Source organism: Sorex araneus, chromosome 8 (genome assembly GCF_027595985.1).
Source record: "Sorex araneus isolate mSorAra2 chromosome 8, mSorAra2.pri, whole genome shotgun sequence".
NCBI lineage: Eukaryota > Metazoa > Chordata > Mammalia > Eulipotyphla > Soricidae > Sorex > Sorex araneus.
The window spans coordinates 6959575-6974677 of NC_073309.1; the positions used below are offsets into that span (position 1 = coordinate 6959575).

A 15103-nucleotide genomic window follows, 5' to 3' on the forward strand; every position below is an offset into this window, starting at 1 on the left:
AGCTGTTAGGAAAGTAGTCGTGAAATTTGCTTATAAGTGGATGGTCATGGAGAGTATGATACTAAATGAAATGAGTCAGAAAGGGAGGGACAAACATAGAATGACTGCACTCATTTGTGGAACATAAAATAACATAATATGAGATTGACACCCAAGGACAGTAGACACAAGGGCCAGGAAGATCGCTCCATGGTTGGAAGCCTACCTCATGAGCTGGGGGGAGGAGTTATCTGGGATAGAGAAGGGGTAACTATGGTTAGAGGGGTCAATGATGGTAAGAGGGGTCATTCAGGATGGGAGATGCGTGCTGAAAGTAGATAAAGGACCAAACGTGATAGCCTCTCAGTACCTATATTGCAAACCATAATGCCCAAAAGTAGAGAGAAAGAATGAGGGAAACTGTCTGCCATAGAGAAAGGGGGAAGTTGGGATGGGCACGGGGGAGAGGGAGAGGATACTGGGGATATTGGTGGTGGAAAATGTGCACTGGTAGAGGGATGGGTGTTTGATCATTGTATGACTGAAACTCAAACATAAAAGCTTTGTAACTATATCTCATGGTGACTCAATAAAAAAATTTTTTAAAGAATAGATATGCAATGAAAAGAGGAAGATAAAGTTCATAAGTAAAGATACTATTTTCCCCAAATTATTAAAGATAACGAAAAAGTTTTGTACATATAAAGAGTTCTTTGTAGGCAAAAGATGAGCAGGCTTTGAGTATGCTCTTTATAAAATTAATGCCAAAAAGAATAATAAAGAAAAGCACCTCCTTTTTTTTCAATCCTATGTAAAAGAGAAAAGTCTTCAAATGTGAAAATGGAGGTCTAAGAGATAGTACAGGAAATAAGGCCGACTCCAGTTTAATCCCTGGGATCACCTATGGTTCCCTGAGCACCGCCAGGGGTCACTCCTCTGAGAAGAACTGGGTATGACCTCACCCCAAAGAAAGTGAAAATGCAAAAGAAAGGCCAACATAAACTGAAGTCGGAAAGGAATAGGAGTTGGAAATGTCTTTCTGGAATGGGGAGAGAACTGAGTAGTATACCTGCTAAACTAGAGGAGCAATTTAGGAGACACCGCTGAGATGGGAAGCAGGATGTTGGGAAGGGGCGGAGCCTACCCTGAGCTCAAACACATGACCAACCTCTGCTTCTTTCCCATTGGCGGCCCTCCATTCAGAAATGACTGGATACAGTGAGCTGCTAAATTATGTTTACGATCAATAAAAGGAGGGCAGAGAGGAAAAGACATAGTAGGAAGCAATGAGCAGGTTGGCGATGATAATATACATCCCAAGAAATTATGACAGCACAGAATAAAGCATTTAATTACTAAGTGACACAATATAGTAGAGACAAGTGCAAAGGCAAACGCAAGTGATAGCCGGCCGTTTGGGAAGGTTAATAGAGTTTTTATTTTTTAAAAAAGCAGGGCTTTTCCAAAAGTAGCATGATGAAATGGTCTTATAAATAAGAATAACTGTTTTATCATTAAAATAGCACACAATGGTCCCATTCATTCCATTTAATTCTGTTCTTCTTTCCTTGCTTTCTACTGAAAAAAATAATAATAATTGCATCTTCTGTATCTGTTCTTTCCATATTTATTGAATATCTTATTTATTCCAGATGCTGTGTTAAATCATGGAGACACAGAAATTATGGGGACAAAAAATTTTCATAGTTTGTTAACAAAGACTTTTTAAAAATCTTGTTCAGGAGTTGGAGCGATAGCATTTGCCTTGCACATGGCCAACCCGTGTTCGATTCCCAGCATGGTCTTCTGGGCACCACTAGGAGTAATTCCTAAGTGCAAAGCCAGGAGTAACCCCTGTGCATCACAGGGTGTGACCCCCCAAAAAAAAAATCCTGTTCAATAGTATCTTTATCTCCAGCATCCAGGGCAGCTGAGTCACTCCAAAATAACTCAATCACCACTTCAGTTTTGCATTGATTTGGGTGTGGTGTACTGTAGAATAACATTGGGTTTGTCCTTTCAACCTTGCTGCAGGGAACTTAGTTTACTTTAGAGCAATATCCTTTCTGTATGGACACAGAAAGACAGTTAATATTATGCTTTGTAACTTGGGAGCAGATAGACTCCAATAATATTTACTCCTGGGCATCTGTTTTCTCAACTCAGTTGCCCGTAGTTCCTAGCACCACAAAAGCAGGGTCCTGACAAGAGACAGAATGGACCCAGGGCAAGCTGTGAGCTACCCTGGCATCAAAATGGACCAGGCCAAAGCACCACAATACTCAACTACAAGTTGAGAACATGGTCATAGATAAATGCTGTCATTATCCAAAAGTGATGACGAGACTAGGACCCTGCTGGGGTTAGGAAGACTAACCCGGCCTTAGGACTGTGATCTGGAATATATAGTGAGATGTCCTCAGGAAGAACCAAACTTTAAGTCTGATATATCTCTTACTGTGCTCATACAGAATGACATTGCTAGAAATATTAGAAGTAAATTTACTGTAACTATTTAAGTGGATTTACGAGCTAAGAAAGCGACACACCCTTGTTTGGATCCCACCCTTGAGCAGATCTCCTAGTGATCTAAAGTAATCTCCTTAGATGAGATTTTGTTAACCTCCTGGAGAAATGGTCTTACACCTCTTTGTTGATTTGTTAATGTTCAACCCAGCTTTGTGTTACCACCCTATGTGATTGCTATATAAATGAAGACAGAAAGGGGCAGAGGAAGATGAAAAAGACAGAGGCAAGACAGAAGCAGCAGAGAAGACACAGAAGCAGAGACAGAGAGACGTTGGAAGAGACCAAAGGAGAGACTACAGAGACAGAGACAGAGACAGAGATAGTCAGACAGAAGAGAGCACAGCGGCACACAGAAGCAGAGCACAAGGAGGAGCCATCCCGATCCGGTCCATACACAGCGGCTCAAGAGCACCGAACAGAGAGAGAGAGAGAGAGAGAGAGAGAGAGAGAGAGAGAGACCGTTGCCCCTCCAGAGCCCACAAACAACAACAGAACACAACACATACATCATCAACCCCTCCCGCACGCGCAAGCCTTTGTAATTTTTTAGAGTTTGCAATATTATCTCCATAATCTCCCCTTACCAAAGTTCCACCCCACTGTCAGAAGGCCCTCCAAATGTTCCTCAGTCTCCCAGGAAAATTCCATTTCCTCTGTAACCAAATCAGGAATAGGGCCATACTCAGCTACTATGGGATCTCTGAAAGAATGGATGTGTGTTGCCCAGGTAAGCTGGGGTCATGCCAGTTGGTGCGACATGGTAAGATGCGGTAGGAAAGGAGGTGAGCTTGCTCTAAGAGGTGTTCCAGGAGGGTTTGGAGGGCAGGACTGAGGGCGATGAGGCAAAGGAAAGCATGGGCGGAAAAGTCAGAGACTGAAGGCAGGCCTGGGAGGCAGGATGCTGAGGGAGATAATGCAGTGAAGGTAGACAGAAGTGGACAGATCAGCAAGCCGGGCTGGGAAGCTACTTCATTATGCGAATAATTCTGAACTTAAAAAATAAAACAACTAACAACAAAATACAGCTGCTACCAAGACTTGCTTTCTTTTTACCCAAGGACAGTAGAAACAAGGGTTAGGTAGAACTTTCCATGGGCAGAAACTTGCCACAAGTGGTGGTGGAGGGAAGGCAGCTAGGAGAGAGAAGGGCCCGCCATGATAATGATAGTTGGAAATGATCACTCTGGACAGGAACTGAATGCTGAGAGTAGGTAAAGGGACAAATAACCTTTCAGGGACTGCAGCGATAGCACAGCGGGTAGGGTCTTTGCCTGGCATGCGGCCAACCAGGTTCGATTCACAGCATCTCATATGGTCCTCAGTAATTCCTGAGTGCAAAGCCAGGAGTAACCCCTGTGCATCACCAGGTGTGACCCAAAAAGCAAAATAATAATAATAATAATAATAATCTTTTAGTACCAGTATTGCAAACCATAATGTCCAAAAGGAAAGAGAGAGAGAGAGGGAGACAGAGACAGAGACAAAGGCAGAGACAGAGACAGAGAGTGCCCACCATAGAGGCAGGCTGGGGGGAGGAGGTGGGGGAAGACTGGGGACATTAGTGATGGGAAATGTGCACTGGTTGGGTGATGGAACACTGTATGACTGGAACTCAATCATTAACAACTTTGAACAGTGTGCAGTGCATCTCACAATGATTCAACTGTTTCTAAAAAGGGGGTTGAAAAAACACTTAAGACGGATTTAATCTATCAAGGTATAACGGTAGACTTAACTAAAGAATACCGTAATCTGTGTAGTATTGTAAACCATTGTGCGCTGTGGGCTAGAAGGAGAGAAGTCTCAGGAAGGAGCGAGGGAGGAAGGGGACAGCTGCTTCCCCAGCCGTATCAGCCAAATCAACCCTGGCAATCACTACGACGACAGATGCCACCGCCAGATCATCCTCACATCCAGGAAAATGAAAGAGGAAAATTATCGCGGGAGGCTCGATTTTGCTAACTCAGAAAAACAGAGAACTGCTGGCTTCTTCTCCAGAGAATGTTTCAGTGATTAATGATACTGTACACACCCTTTTCAAGCTAATCCATTTCACGTTGCAATTATACGTATAGAGAGAGAAAGAAACTCTCCGTATACAAGTGCACAGCCGTGCTTTCAAGAAATGACTGTGGTCCTTTTACAAGGCCACACCAGGAAATGGCTCATTTATAGATCAGGCATAAGGAATTACTGAAATCATAACTCAGTTCACAGCACCTAAAATGGTCCGTCATGTTTTATTAGCCTTCCTTTTACCCATTTCTCTAGTAGATATTTAGATGTAAAGTGACGGTTGTGTGGTGTTCCATTTTGTGATACAATCCTTAGAATGGTGAGTTTTCAAAACACAAATGCTTCCTTCTGTGTTTCTTCTTTGCTCTCTTCAACATAACCTTTTCCCTTTACGGAAGAATCTCTCTTTTTTGTCTGTTTCAGGAAAGTTACGTGTCTGATGATACTTCAGAAGCTGTGCTGACATTTTCCAGGCCCATGGAGTTTTCGTAAAAGGATCATAATATAGACTCTGTGCTAAAGTACAATAGTTCAAATAAGCACAGAGATCACAGGCACCACAGAACAACAACAACAACAAAAAAAAGAGCCTAATTGAGCAGCTTTATAGCCTGGCACGGAATTCCCTCACCACCGCTTTCGACAGAATTGCTTCTATTTTAGCAATGTTCTTTTAATTAAGTCCTAAGCATCTAAAACATGGCAAATGTAAATATGAATTATAAATCCTTAATCGTGACAATCGCTAAGTATTCATGGAAGTTTCAAGCTTGGCAATGGCTCCTTTTTTGTTTAAAATCAGCCAAAATGGAGAGACAAAAGTGACTCATGTGAAAAGTGTTCAATGTCGTGTCTATAATCTTTGGGCAGTATCACTTGATTACCTTGACTTCAAGAGTTAAATTAAGATTTCAATGATTTGATTTTTTTTCTTTAGATTTCTAAATATTTTGGGTTTGGGGGCCACATCTGGCAGTGCTCAGGGTGTCCTCCTGGCTCTGAAGTCAGGGATCACTCCTGGTGGAGCTTGGGGGACCTTGGGGATGGCAGGGATCGAACCCAGGTCAGCTGAATAAGAGGCAAGTGCCCTATCCACTATACTATCACTCCAGTTCAGACTCCAGAGGTTTTAGAGTCAAACTCTCTCCAGCTCTTTGCTGTCCCCTTTGCCGAGTTCAGAAAGACAAAGGATGTGGAACCTGAGTTAAGCTTAGGACTTGGCCTTTCCTCAAAAGGAGAGCGCTGGGAATTACAAAGCAATACTCATCCTCTGGTGTGCGTTTAAAGTGGATCCAAGAAGAGTCTTACTACTTGCCGGCCCACAATCTGTTTTAAAACCGTACCGGGCCGAATGGAGAGGCAGTGTGGGAGCGAAGGCGGTTTCCTGCATGCGGCCACTTTGGCGGACCCTGGCTGGATTCCAGGCACAGCTTATGGCTCCCTCAGCAACACTGGGTGTGGCCGTAACCCAAACATGAAAGCTTGTACTATCTCACAGTGATTTCAATAAAATAAAAAAAAAAAAACACTGGGTGTGGCTCTGAAACTAAAACTGCAAAACCATACCAGGAACTAATTCTAGAACTTAATGAAATTTCATTTACAACGTCACCTAGAAGAGAAACATTTTTCAATTCCTGCACATACGGCATCTGAACATGCATATACACACTGTCTCAAAACATAAATCGACTTAGCAACTCCCTTGAAAACATCTGGTACAGAGTCTTGAGCGATAGTCTAGTGGGGATGTCATTTGGCTTGCACATGCCAACCTGGGTTCCATCCCCAGCATCCCATATGGTTCCCTGAACATGCTAGGAGTGATTCCTGAGTGCAGAGCCAGGAGTAACCCCTGAGCACTGCTAGATGTGGCAGCAAAAAAAAAAAAAAGAAAAAATTATGGAATAGCAGTTAAGGTGTATGGCCAACCAGGTTCAATTCCCAGTACCAAATGTCCCCCAAGTATTGTTATAAGGGATTCCCAGGTGTCATCCCAGGTGTCATGAGCACTGCTCCAGGGTCACACCCCCCCTTCCAAAAACAGGCCATTTATTTCCTTTCTTCTCTTTGGTTATCCCAACATATTTTTTAATAAGTACATTAATATTTTTGAAAACTAAAGATGTATCTTAAAGATCTAAATACACATTCAATGTTTCAGTTCAAAGCCCAGAAAGTAATTTAACTTTCTCCAAATTTATGAATCATCTCTACATTAGTCCTGACTTGAAAAGAAAATTTCAATAAATAGTTGGCCACAGGGTTCAAATGTCTACTCGCTGTCACCCAGCGATCTACCAACACCACGGCTTTTTCTGACTCATTTCCAGGAGAGTTTATCAGCACTCTTACTCAAAGGATATTAAAAAATTTCTCTTTAGATGATCACTGCAGAGTAAGTCGTGGAATAAAATTAAAGATCGTGGGTTGTCTAAAAACTATACAATAAATGTACCTCAGGACAGTGGGTGAATTTATATATTTACATGCTCTTTCTAAACTAATATCAACCTATGACCCTCCTTGTAAGTACCATAATTGCCAGTGGGGGGGAAATGGTTACAGAAACAAATATGTCTCCTATGATTTAGCAGCACCTAATATCTTATTCTATAGCACTGCCAAGTAATGAGAGGTACTTAATAAAAAAAAAGTAATTAGAGCTACAGGGCAACTGATACATATCATACATTTTTTTTCCTTTGTGATTTAGAAACCTTAGAGGTAAATTTCATCACTGCTCTATTAAATACTTACAGCATTAAAAAATTTTATAGTTACTAATTTTAAACTACTTAAAATGTCAAATGTTTTCAGGCTTCACTCACTTTTCCAATTATTACATTGGAATGACTCATTAACTGTAACATAAACAGGCTCATTTTTACCTCCTGTTATGCTATTTCTCCGATTTTATTGCCAGAGTACCACTTTTCCATGAACCATAACAAAAATTCACTGGGAGGAAAAAAGAATCCCAAGCATACACTTTTCTGCTTCCAAACACCAAGTTTCAATGGAGAACTGGAGCACCGATAAAAGTCTGTGGTAGATATTGCCCGAACAGTCCTTGTCATTACATAACACGGAGTATCAGGTAACACGCATGGAACAGCTTAGCAAAAGACATTCTGACAAGCTCAACATCTCCCAGACTCTAAAAGTGAAGCGGAGGCCGGGGACATGCCTTTCCCTGTAAAGTAGATCACACGTGGTGTTTACCACCAGGTTCTGCAGCCATGGTGCTATGGAGATTTTAAAATTACAAATTGAAAGCAAGAAAAGGGGGCTGGAGTGATAGTACAGCAGGTAGGGCATTTACCTTGCACGCGGTCCACCCAGGTTCGATTCCCAGCATCCCATATGGTCCCCTGAGCACCGCCAGGAGTGCAAAGCCAGGAATAACCCATGTGCATTTGAGTGTGACCCAAAAAGAAAAAAAAAAATCAAGGAAGATCAGATCTGGAAAGTCAAAGAAATAACTAGCCCCCTGAGCAGACCAGCATGCCCACCCAAGGGACGCACCAGCCAGCAACTGCAGTCCTAGAACTAAAACCTAGAACTAAAACTAAAGCTAAACTAAAAGCTAAACTAGAACTAAACTAAAGCTCACTGCAGAGCTTTCATGCCTCAGGCATCAATGTTACTGCCTTAGAGTAAGCAAAATATGGCTGGCAGGGGAGGACTAACATGTACAGTGAAGTTAGTCTGAAGGAAAAGGATAGATGCAGGATGATGTCTCTCATATGTGAGACTTAAAGATACACAACGGGTAGCAACAAATGGCTTAAGGCAACATCAATGGGAGAACAAAGAGATCCCTACAATTGGGTAGGGGGTGGGGAGGAGATTGGGGGGCTGAGAGGGAGGAGTGGTAGGGAGAGGGAAGTGGGGACCCGGGTGATGGGTGTGGTTTTGTAACTGTGTGCATGAGAAACCATTAGAAAGCATTATTAGTAGTATTGAAAACCACAGAATTTGAATCAACAGAAGTAAATTAATAAAAATAAAATTAATCATAGTCAGTAACATCTATGCCATGCAGAAGTGCAATTTATTCTCATTTAGGTTATGGGTAAACTCAAGAATTCCTCAAGAACTTTTAAATCCTAAAAAAAAAAAATTAACCTCAAAGACTTTGAATTACAGTAGTAATCCTCAGAGCAAATTATTTCACTTCTGTATATTCAATTTATAGGGGCTTTTTGATGAGTTCATTCTTCCTCTAATGAGGACTTTCCATGAAAGACACAGGATCTCCCTGAGCAAAACTTTTGTCGGCAGTCAGCTTGGGGCATTTCTTTCCATGTGTGATAGAAAAAAATAGACATTTCTATTTTTAAATTTTAAATTAATCAAAATCAAGCTGACCTTAGTCTGTGATGCCACAACCCAAGACCTATTTTTAAAGATCTGCTCATTAAAGACTATTTCTAAATATCTATCATGGAAATATCCCTTCAAACAATTATCCATATGTTCTGTAAGAATTCAACTCTCCCACCAAAATAATACAGTTCATTTCACCTCCTGAATATGGTTATAATGAAACCGATCCTATTTCAAGGACATGTTCTAGGACGGGTCTGCCCTTTGGATCAGACAATGTTAACTGGGGGGTGAAGAGGCGGGGGGTAGGGGGAATGCATTGATTCTAGGTAAGCAGTGAACTTACAGAGACCAACAATTCTGAATCAATTAGAAGGAAAAAATTAAGCTAAGCAATAACAGAAATACTAGGTCACTGAAAAATCTAAGTCTTCCTTTAATATTTCAGTAGAAATAGTTAGACTCCAACCTATGAGTGCGTATCCAAGTATTTAGCTACAATGCTCAGTAAATTTTCAGGAGCCAGGTCCCTACAGAGAAGGTAGGAAATAATTTTCAGGGTTTTTGTTGTTATTGTTGTTTCTGTTTTTTAGGTTAGTTACAATTTCTTAGTTAATCTAATTCTTAACTTGACAATACAAAGATCAAGCATTGATTGTGGTCGGTGCTTTCAATTTTAAGTACAGAATCAAACTGAGAAAAATAGGTATGTCATGTAAGACTGGTATTCTATTGTTAAAAATATTTATATCAGAGGGGTCTGAGCGATAGTAGAGCAGTTAGGGCATTTGTCATGCACCCCAGCATCCCATATGGTCCCCAGAGCACCATCAGGAGTAATTTCTGAGCATAGGCGGGAGTAACCACTGAGCATCGCCAGGTGTGGCACAAAAAACAAACAAAAAAGCAATATATCAGAGCCACGTAGTCCTTACCATGAGCCCTGTGGCAATTCCTGTTGATACCAGAGCCAGCCTCACTTCACCAAGTTCAAGAAACTAACTGTTCTAGATTGTCTTTGATGGGCAAATTGTTTCTTTGCTTAAGATAGAAAGCTTCAGAAGAGCTGAACCATGAAAAACAGTGGGATGAAAAATAAATTAACGCAGAGACTAAAAAAAAAGAGTTACAATGTAATTCGAATTAAAAGGGATTTTCTGAAATAGTATACCCTATTAAATTTTTGACTTAAGAAATACAACCCTGCATTTAACAATGTAATGTAAATAAGATGAAGCCAATCATTTTCACTCTTGGAAGTGAAAAGTAAATACAATTCCAAATGGACACGGTATTTACATAAAAAATAATTGTGTTGGCATGAGTAGGTGAAAGGCACCTGCTTAACTGCTATGAAGTCTCAGGAGACAGAGCTTAAACGGAAATCTATTTTCGGTTTATTCTAGAAAGTTTCACCATTTCCGAGCATTATGGCTCCACTGTTAGGGTCCTTAGTGAAAAGGGCAACAGCTGTGTCTCAAGGCTCTCCACCTCAATCAGCGTTGGCAAATGCAAGTTCAGAGGGAGGAAAAGGCTTTACACTCATGGAAAATACAAAACAACAAATGCACTTTTATTAAAAGTATAGAAAATATAAAACAACAAATGCACTTTTATGAAAAGTATCTAATGATCTATTCTTTATTGAACTTTTTATACTAATCAGATTACTTGAGAAGATAGGACCCACTTAACCCCCAAATGCTGAAACTTCACAGATAGTTACAAATAATTCACACCCTTTGAAATCAAGACCTCTGAATAATCAAGTCTCTAAGAAGGAACAAATGAAGAAATACTAACTAAAGTTTTCTTCTGTTAAAGTTCCTGGCATTAACAGTAGTATCTTCAGTACCGCAACACAAGTAGGTATTTGCCAAGGAATTCAGACTAAGTTTTGTAACAAAGGCATCATTTTTATACTTTCTGTTTCTTGGATGTATTTATAATGCATATTACTTAAATCAGGAGTCGATAGAGTTTTTCTATAAAGTATCAAATAGTAAATAATATATTAGATAGGTTCTTATGTGACAAGAGGGAACTGAATTTTTTAATTAAATTGAATATTTTTAAATCATAATTTTAATAATAATAGAGCATAAAATTGTTATACAGGTATACGAATGAGAAAAATGGGTGGCTGAATTATGAGTTTCACATAATTATTTTGGGCCACAAATAATCTTCTTTTGTTTATTTTTAAATATTTAAAAACACAAATACCTTTCTTACTCACAAGTAAGAATAGGCGGCAAGTCAGATTTGGTTGAGGGGCCATAATTTACCAATCTCTGAGCAAAACATTATGTTATCTTACAAGGGATGGAATGCAATTTCATTAATAAGCTTTCACTGTGGGACAAATCAACTCTATCTTGGCCTAGGGACTGACTCCTAGGAAGGAGCTGTTTATATAGGATACCAATTGCAAAACCAACCCAAGAAGACATTAAAGTGTCTAAATGACCTGGCGTAAGCAGTAGCCATCAGGTGTAAGCCAAATATTTGACCCTCAAATTAGCAATGAGCTGTTATCCACATGGCTGAAGCCCACCCACAAAGAAATAATCTAGGATGCATCTATCTACCCAGGAAGAGCATGAATGCACCAAACTGATGAAACCAACCAGTATTACTCTTAGGGAAGTGTGACAGAATGCATATTTGCCTCCATATACAAACTCACCAACTGACATACAGCATCAATATAATTATAATTTTTGTTACTTTGCTGTTGCAGTTGTTATTTTTTTGCTATGAAAAGAAATCTGAGGGAGAAAGATGAAAGTTTCGATTAAGAATTACAAAGGTTGGCAGGGAACCTGGAGACACTGGTGCTGGGAAACATACACTAGTGGAGGGATGGGCGTTGGAACACTGTATGACTGAAATCCAATCATGAACAGCTTTGTAAGGGTCTATCTCACTGTGGTTCAATAGAAAGTCAAATAAAAAAGAAAAAGAGCTATGATGGTTGAGTTTAAACATTTTGATGAGCTGTCAGAGGGCCAACCAAAGTCCGCCAGTGATTACCTACTCAACTAATGGTGCTCCTGATTTCTTGCTTCTTTCCAGGAAGATAGTCTTTATTTCAGTGAGAGAAAAGAAAGAACATAGAAACTGACTCCTAATTAAGTCATTCATATGGTACATGGTGGGGGGAGCACCCCCCTAGTGGGGTAGTCCAGCAGTTAAGTTGTCTGTCTGCCCCAGACTGACCCAGGTTCGCTTTCCGGAGCTCTTTATGGTCCCCCAAACCCTCCAGGAGGGATTCCTGAGCACCACCCAGTGTGATCCCAAAACAACAACATTAAAATAAAATTTAAAAAATATCTGAGTGGAAGACATTAAATCTTCTCAGAATGGACACAGGGTGTCTGAGATCAGAGATCTCTTCACATATCTGTGAGAACAAAAATGAAAGCAAAAACCTTGACTTGCTCTCCTACCTAAACCTGCTCTTTCTTGTGGTTCGGTGAAGCCCTTCTCCTATCATGTCTAATGTTCAGAAAGAAATGACAACTTCTCGGGGACGATGATAAAGTAAGGTGTCTCTCTTCTTGGTGCATGTTTCTTAGTAGCAAGTGAAAAAATAGAAGACAGCCATCTGGGCCCCGTTCCAAAGAGCAAGCTCTCCAAGGAGGCTCTCACCTTAAACTTTCATGGAAGGGACACCACAAGACAGCACAAACTTATCTGAACCACAACAAAGACGACCTGGGAACGCTTTGTTGCCTCTGAAATGTCCAGGAGAGCACTAGTTGGCAAAGGATTGGTTCAGTCCCCACATTTCATCGTTAGAAAGATGAGGAATAAATAGAGGTAAACTGTGTAAGCGCCTGAATCTGGGGGTATAGACTTATTTATATACGTAAGCAAGTATGCAAGAATATTTTCACAGAACCCTTCTAATGAGACATTTCCTTGCTAATTAATAGTCCACTAGCAAAATCATATATATGATCTGGGACACAAAGGGCTATTCCAGAGATGCATTCCCAGTAGTTTGTCTTGGACAATCTTGGGCTGACTCAATGGATAGCTTTGCTCCTGGCAAACTGGTTATAAATAAGGGAGAAAGTCTATATTCTGTTTGGGTGACAGACTTGTACATTTACTTGTACTCAGTTCTCCCTAACTTCAATCTTGATACATTAAAGATTGATTCAAGTTTTCATATAGTCTCACCTAGAAGGATTATTTGGATTATCAAAATACTTTTAAAATGCATATGCTGGCTGATGCCCACTCATCCATACACTAAATTCCAAACTTGCTGACTGGACATATATGCCTGTTATTCCAAAAAGGTTAAAATGTGTGTGAAGTTCCATGATTTCATAATAAGAAGATCACTTTAAGTACAAAAAAAAAAATGACCTTACTCAAATAGTCAAGAATGCATTAAAATCTGGGGATAGGAGTTTCTCTATTATGTATTTCTACAGCTCATACAAAGTGACTAACATGAAATTAGTCATTGCAACTTTAATTATCTGAAGTCACTTACTTGCTTTTCAACATCTTAAGAACTATTATCTCTTAACTTCAAAGGTACCCAAGAACTCCAACCATAATATTGAAATGGTCTTATTTATTTAAGATCCTACAAGTTCTTTACAATTTTATTCAATGCACTTAAGCATACTAAGCTACTCTTCAAACAAACAAAGGCTGAAAGAACCTAAGACCAGGATTGCAATTTTAAGTACCAATGAAAAAGCCAACTAGGACCCAAGGATCTTCAGGTCCTCCAGGATCTTTTCAAACAGCTGATCTTTCCATTACTAAGAAGACCTATGACAAAAGAAAACTATGGCATGCTCATCTGGCCACTTATGGAACTTGAAGAAAACAAATGAAAGCAACTGACAGACCAATCAATCATGCTAACCTAGTGTGACTCCATATACAGTCCGTGCAACAGAAAGACAGGATTGTTTCAGGGCAGACTTAAGCTCTGCTTTTCTTTTAGGAAAGAAGCTTCCCCAGATGCGCTTCACATTGTAAGAGTGACCTCTAGTGCTTCCTTTTTTGTTGAACTTCAGTAGCTGGACAATGAATTACTTAGGCTTTTTCTACAAAACTTTGTGTGTGTGTGTGTGTGTGTGTGCACGCGCGTGTGCACACACACACCGGATGAGGGGATGAGGTCTGTAGTGCATGTCAAAGGCTAAGTTTACAGCAATCCAGGATCTAACTTAGATGAAAATATGCAAATTTTGTTGATTCATGGGATTCCTCTAGCCAAATGAAAATTGAATCTGAAACACCAGTATAGATATGTGATTATATAAAAATACCTAAAACTGAACACAAATTCAGTAGTTCGCATGAAATTACAGTAGCTGGGCAACAGAAAGGGACATCTGACCCGGCCGGTGAGGCCATTTACACTGCTTTTCCTACCTCAGAGCCCTTCAGTGTACGTTCTGATAGGATGAACCATGGCAGAGCTTATTCATGTTCCCTGATCCCAAGCTTGGTGGATACAGCAACAAAATAAATTCCTCAACACGCCTCAAAGCCCTTTCTTGAAAAGCAAATGAGCTTTTCCCTTAAAACCTCAAAGAAAAAAAGTTGTATTTGCTGAGCTCTTTACCATTCATCCAGGAGAGGAACATTCTCCCATTTAGAAATTTTAAGCCAAATAAAAACTTTGAAAACTTCAATTAAGAAGTGGATGAAAGAAGTTCTACAAATTTTTTTTTTTGGATGATACCTAGAGGACCCACGAGGTCTTCATACCTCTTCACTGAATCAATTAACTCTGAATCAGAATAGTCAATCACAAATTTGCAAAGTTAAAAATTCAACCCCTAAGGAAAAATACATCTGAAAATCACCTGCCTGCCTTTCCCTTAAGCAAAAGGCAGGGACAAAGTCCCTTCGGACTCCAGTCTCTCCTCTGCCCGAGGAAGGAACAATTCTTCATAGAAAGCCTCCACCTCAGAATCTGCTCCTGGATTCTGCAGTACGCTGGCAACGCCGGAAATATGCAGCCAGCTACCAGCCTGCCAAACTGCAAACTTCAGGAATCTAAGCTAATGCAGCATAATGTCAAGTCTGCCAGTTGTTTTCCTGTTAGACATAATTCCAATAAAATTCGGTAATCCTAAAAAGGGAGGAAATGAAGACATTCTCAGACTTATTCCCTGGTTAAGATGCTAATGTAATGTTTCACTAGAACTTGAGCTTTCTTAATGAATATTCAAAGACCACATCGGCTGGCTCATAGACAAAA

The 15103-nt window shown here is 40.1% G+C and overlaps 1 protein-coding gene across 2 annotated transcripts in view; it reads right to left on the reverse strand.

Moving 5' to 3' along the window:
• CNTNAP4 (contactin associated protein family member 4) overlaps positions 1–15103 on the reverse strand; it is a 277745-nt gene that overhangs the window by 262155 nt on the left and 487 nt on the right. The window lies entirely within an intron of this gene.